Below are 6,269 nucleotides of genomic sequence, written 5' to 3'. Positions count from 1 at the left end.
TGTGTGTGTGTGTGTGTGTGTGTGTGTGTGTGTGTGTGTAATCGAGGCCGGCTCTATTCAGGGGCAAGAGGGGACAGCGCCCCCTCAACTAAATGTCTGCACATATTAATATGTTCCTAAAATTACTATATAACAAGTTGATAAACTGATCTGCGGTAGTGGAAAAATCCATTGAAAAGGGACACTACACAATATGGTATTATAAGTCCCTCATGTCTCTGTCCCTCTGCTGTGCATATTAATTCACAGGCTGTTCATCAGTTGTGTTGTGCAGTAGTCAGGTTACTACACAGTCGACAGCCCTATTGGACAACTGTTACAATTCATATTATAATATGATAATACTAACATCATATATAATATAATAACCACTAAACATTGGACGTCGGATAGACGTGCAGATCATGTCTATATTGGGTCCATCGGTCCATGACCAATTCTGGACATCTATTCGACGTCCAAACTAGGTCCACTATTTGGACGTCCAACCATGACCCAACTTGGAAGTCAAATTCAAATTCAAATTGTATTTGTCACATACACAGTCATACACAGTACGATATGCAGTGAAATGCTTGTACGACCGCCGGTGACCTTAAAAAGAAAATAAAAACTATATATAAGGAATAAATATTAATAAAAAGAAATGAAATACAAAAGAAAATAAATGTAACTAGTAAAATAAACAAACTGTACAAATAAGTCATTTTGACGTTCAACATTTGACCTAATCTGGATTATTTTTTTTGGATGTCATTTGGACATCTATGGCAGTGGCAGTAAGTGTGTTTTACAAAATAGAGCCTATCAACATGATTATACATATGAATACAAATTATTTATAAACAAAAAAGATTCATTATCTGTATGACTATTTATTTATTTGTTAGACCATATGTTTTTTTTTTTTTTACATTTTTCACAGTTTTTATTTTATTTAAAGTAGCCTATAATCTAGTTATTTAATTATATATATATAAATCATGGTAGCCTAGCCTATCCAACTTATTCCTGTCTTACAAAAGAACTGACAGCTGCAAAAAAGTCAAGGACAGACAGACACAATCCCAGTTGAGAAATAAGGGTCTTATCTAGCTAACAATTTGCCATTTTCTAAAAAGAAATTATATATTTATACTTTTTCAGCACACATGCCTGTCTTGTACCATCTCTGAGATGTGTCACCATCATGTTGGAAAGATTATAAAAAAAGCAAATAATAATAAATTAGAACAAAGATTTGAATAATTTTAAAGTTGGAGAAGAAAATGAGTTGGCATATTTCACAGACAAATAACTTAGATGATGTGACGGCTGACCTTTCCAACGTGATGACGCAATGCATGGCGCATCGCTAAGATGTACAAGACAGGCATTGGTGGTTAAAAAAATGTTTTTTGTGTTCAAATGACGCTGAATAAGACTCTTATTTCTCGACTGGGATCATGTAGAGTCTTTGAAGCTGTATTGAAACAGACATTTGAACCTTCATTGAACATTTCAATAGTTGGTTTTCATTGAAGTCCATTAAATGGATAAAAATCCTGGAAAGTTTTCCTGAAAAACCTTCATTTCTTTTTTGACTAAAGAAAGACATACATGGACATCTTCGTTGACATGGGGGTGAGTAAATTATAAGGTTTTTTTTTATTTTCTATTGAACTAATCCTTTAACTTTTGGATGATGGAGAATGAAAACTTTAAGGTGTGTAACACATTTTTTTGTCTTTTCATGCTCTAAGGAGTGAGATGTCCTTCCCCTTTTAGGAGATAAACCACCTAAACGAGGTACATGTTGTAATCTCATCCTCTTTTCTTTTGTACAGGCCCCAGTCAAATAAACAGTTAAACTTAACAAATTTTGATTAACGATTACAGATGACTGTGAGAGTAAGACAGTGGCGAAAACGCAAAAGAGAACTAGATCAACTGCTCTGTTATTCTGACAGTGATGAAGAGGGCATTGAAAAAAATTCCAACAGTGTGCCTGGGACAAGTAGTTGTAGCAGTGACGGTGTGCCTAGGACCCCAGATAGTTTGAGTGACAGTGTTCTTGGGGCATCAGATGATTTTGACTTTGACACTGATTTGGACTATTCCTCTACTGACTCGGAACAGGAACCAAATGAAGCTGAAGTGACCAGCTTTCAGGACGAACTGAGACAGTGGGCCTTAGAGCACAGATTGACCAGTCCAGACATGATAAAAGAGCACAGCAATGTGATGACGGATCCCGTAGTGATAAGAGGTTGTGGCGATGTGATGACCGATCCCGTAGCAATGCCCCCAGTCCCTCGGCCAGGTCCAGACATGATAAAAGAGCACAGCATTTTGATGACCAGTCCTGTAGTGATGCCCCCAGTCTCCCGGCCAGGTCCACACATGATGAATGCACAGCGCAGTGATCTCAGCCGCACCCCCCCCGCCCCCCCATGACAGGCTAGGTTATTTGTCAGCTGTGTTTATACTGCGCACAATTATGATTATTTTGCTATTTAGGTGGTGATCCTATCAACCTGTCTGCCTTTTACAGTGCACACATTGCTTTGATTTTTCTTTCTTTCTTACAATTAAGGAAGCAGTTTTCATCTAAGTACTTTGCAGTTCAGCAAGTTTTATAGATGTTCCTCTAATCATTATAATATTGCAGATTTGTTATTTCTCTTCAAACAAATCTGTTAAGTTTCATTATTTAATAAATTCTAAAACAGATTTTTTTTTTTGTGGTGCAGATGCAGTGACTGAGACTGGGAGATGGGCCTTTCCATTGCCTTGCGGTGGTAAGTATTGATCTATTGGCAGTGGAGTAGGCATTTTTAATAGTACCACCTTCTCTCTTCCTGCACTGTTCTCTCTGTCCGCAGAAACTGCTTTTCAATTATAGCTGTGGCTTGGTTTCTATCATGTCAGATGATTACATTTCTTTGGACTTTTGTTTCTTTCTCCAACACTGCTGTACTAATAACAAACAATGAAGTTTATTACAAAAACAATTGTGAGCTAGCTAACCTTGCTATTTTAATTGGAACATTGTAATCATCAACAAATGTGTTTATTTATTTCAGTGTTCCAGAAAAAGGTCCTGAGCCTACTCCTCACGGAAACGCAGCCTGCCTCTTCAGCTGTCCACATAGAGAGGATGGACACCATGGAGGACTTTGAGTTACAGGAGCAAAGCCTCTCTGATGCACAGGCATTTAATACCCTGGTAGGTTTTACAAGTCTTAAAGTAATGGATAGCTTAGAATAAAATAATACAGTGCACTCGCACACTGTAATAAAAAAAAAAAAAAAAAAGAAATTAAAAAAAAAAAACTTTTGGAAATTGATATGGTGAAGGCTATGTGATAATGTGGAGCGATTTTAATATATTTTTATGACTATAATTAGTATTAATATATTATTAATTATTATTATTAAGTGCTTGTAAGCGTGTTTGTACAGCACGCGTATAAAGCAAAAGCAAGTCTCATTAGAGGGTAAAAATCAATTTTTTTCTCTCCCTCTCTGTATCAGCCTGTTTCGCGACAGAGCGGAGTTTCTGTGTAAGGCAGAGAGTGTGTGTGTCTATGTGTGTGCGAAGCCGAAAGGAGATGGGGGTAGGAGGGGGGTCTGTAAAGGCGAGTGTGTGTGTAACACACACACACACAAAGCGCTTGCGTGCACAAACGGAAACACTTATCTGTTGGGTAAAGTAGGTAAAGTGCAGGTTAATTATTTTTATTTTTACATTATATTTTGTATTATTTATTTTTTTTTGGGGGGGGGGGGGCTGTAGAACGAATAATTTGAGTTTTTTATTATTTCTTATGGGAAAATTTTATTTGGTTTATGAGTGTTTCAGAATACGAGCCCACTTCCGGAACGAATTATGCTCGTAATCCGAGGTTCCACTGTATTTATTTTGTACAAGGTTGCTAACAAACATTCCATTTGTGTGAAAAATTAGCAATGCGCAAACACGAGCATACCAATTTGCAAAGTCCCAGAGGTGTGCAACATGTATGTGATGTGCAGATGTGTGTAAATGTGAAGATGTGCAACATGATGAATAGTGTGTTACATCCTGGCTTGGTGTGTTAGCAAGAGTGTAGGAAGAGTGTTCTATTGAGTCAGAGAACAAACAACAACAGCATTGCAAGAAAACAGTAATTTCCAAACAACAAGGTTTGAAATGTGAAAACACAAGACAGGAAAATGTGAATATCTACACTATATAGATAGATACTGTAGATAAACAGATAGAGCATCATGATCCCTTCCAGTAGGTGGCGGTAATGCACTGTTACGTTGTGTGGCAGCCGCCAAAAAAAAAACACCAAAGGAAGAAAGAAGAATATTTTATTTATTCCCCGGGTTACCTGCAGTCGTTTGATTCAACATTACTGTTGTTCCTCGGGTTTAATATTTTCCTTTAGGTTTTGCTGTGTCGCTAATCGTCTCTACACGGAGACATTACTGACAGGTTTTTACGGAGACTGTTTGAAGAGACTGAATTAAAACGATCAGCTTGTTGTGTCTGAGGTAAGTCTCGCCGAAAAGTGCTTGAGAGCTAGGTATAATTTAGGTATTTGCAAGTTTTACATAATTAGTTTTTAATAAGTGGTTCAGTTAAAAAAAAAAAAAAAAGATTTACTTTTCCAAACATTAGCTTTTTTTTTTTTTTTTCAGCAGAGAATTAAATGTTACATGTGTGTGGGTTGACCGCGGTGGTGAAGTTGGTTTGATGTTGGACGTTGGATATTCGAGCTTCGGCCTCCAGATTCTGATTTGTAGGGGAGATTCGCTAACAGAGTCCGGCGAAAAAGCACCTCGTCTACTGCGGGAGTTAGGGACCGTCTGCAAATTACTGTCCGACTGAAATACGGATAATATTAATATTATAAACATTCATATTTAAAATAATTAAATTAATGTTACTGTTAGTGTCAATGTGATGCATGGTGGTGTATAATGACTTTGCGTATTTATTGGCATTTTTTAACAGAAAAGTTTGATTTTATTTCAATAACTCCATAATCATGTGACCTATTAGCTCAAAATCTATTCTAAAATGTGTCCATCGGTCCTGCAGAAGGGCACAGCCTTTTTATTAAATCTTATGACTTTACATTTTTATTAATATTTTTTAATAGAAATATGAATAATTTTATTTAAATAGCTTCAAGGTCATGTGACCTTTTAGCACAAAATCCTTTCTAAAATGTGTAACCACCTGTCCTTACTAGCACGTTGCATGTTTATTATTACTTATTAAATTAAATTATTTTATTTTAATGACTTCCTTGCAATATTACAATGCATTATTTTATTTTAATTGACATTGGTCGTAAAGCCATCCTTAAATTGAGTTGAATTAAATTGTTATCCATCTTGAGTCTGAAATGAAAGCCATTTTGAGTATGAAATAAATTAATCATACTGTGTGTAGATTTATAAATAACATTTTAAATAAGGAAAAATTATGGATACAATTATTCGGACCACCCTATGTTTTGACTAGCCTGGCATACACATTGTTCATCAGCCCTTTCATACTCTTTGTTTTATTTTTTCAGTAGCAGTGATTGACCTTTTCATAGTGATCTGCTCACACTTTAGTCTATAGCTAATGGCATAGTCCATTACTACTTGCACAACTTCTTCAGTAGCAACCAGGGCTGGTTCATCTGTATAATGCCGTGGTTCTCAAAGTGTGTGGCACCCCACGAGTAAGGAATACAGACATGACAGGTGGGGAGCAATGAACGTGAGGGAATTAGTGGAAAATAATAGGAAAGTACTTATTCTAATTCATGCTTTTCTTTATTGAAAATAAAGATTGGACAATCAAAACTAAAAATCACACGCAAAGAAATGGATCATTAATACAAGTTAATCAGGCAGTACTAGTCTGGCATTTCTAGTTTCCTGTGTGGCAGCAAAGTTGCTTTTTGATCCTTTAGGCGCTGAACAAAAGGGAAGATCAATATCGTTCTACGCTTTTTGTTGGTGTGTGGCATTTTACGATGATCCCTAAATCATTCGTTGCGCCGTAGAGAATAATGGTGTTTATGCTTTTAAACATTTATAATTTAAGGTGGATGTAGCTTAAAGACAATGTAGAGAGGAAATATATGTGGGTATCTTATTTGCGGGTTTATTTACGCAGCTATTGAATTTGGAGAGGCGAATATCTAACTAACTTTACGCGGACACAGGGTCAGTAGCGTACTGTACTTTATGTAGTGAGCATAATAACGTCGATAGATACATTGGTAACATGGACC

The 6,269-nt window shown here is 36.4% G+C and overlaps 2 protein-coding genes across 2 annotated transcripts in view; both read left to right on the top strand.

Annotated features, from left to right (window-relative positions):
* The first annotated feature begins 4,431 nt into the window (after positions 1 to 4,431).
* LOC128534556 (zinc finger protein 271-like) overlaps positions 4,432 to 6,269 on the top strand; it is a 17,030-nt gene continuing 15,192 nt past the window's right edge. Inside the window, exon 1 of the mRNA XM_053509027.1 lies at positions 4,432 to 4,524. The gene's annotated coding sequence lies outside the window, so the exon portion shown is untranslated. The remainder of the gene's footprint in view (positions 4,525 to 6,269) is intronic.
* LOC128534539 (gastrula zinc finger protein XlCGF17.1-like) overlaps positions 4,474 to 6,269 on the top strand; it is a 172,961-nt gene continuing 171,165 nt past the window's right edge. The window contains exon 1 of the mRNA XM_053509009.1: positions 4,474 to 4,524. The gene's annotated coding sequence lies outside the window, so the exon portion shown is untranslated. The remainder of the gene's footprint in view (positions 4,525 to 6,269) is intronic.

Source organism: Clarias gariepinus, chromosome 12 (assembly GCF_024256425.1).
Source record: "Clarias gariepinus isolate MV-2021 ecotype Netherlands chromosome 12, CGAR_prim_01v2, whole genome shotgun sequence".
Lineage (NCBI taxonomy): Eukaryota > Metazoa > Chordata > Actinopteri > Siluriformes > Clariidae > Clarias > Clarias gariepinus.
Note: the sequence above shows the minus strand (reverse complement) of the source record. Positions and strands in the feature narration are given on the sequence as shown.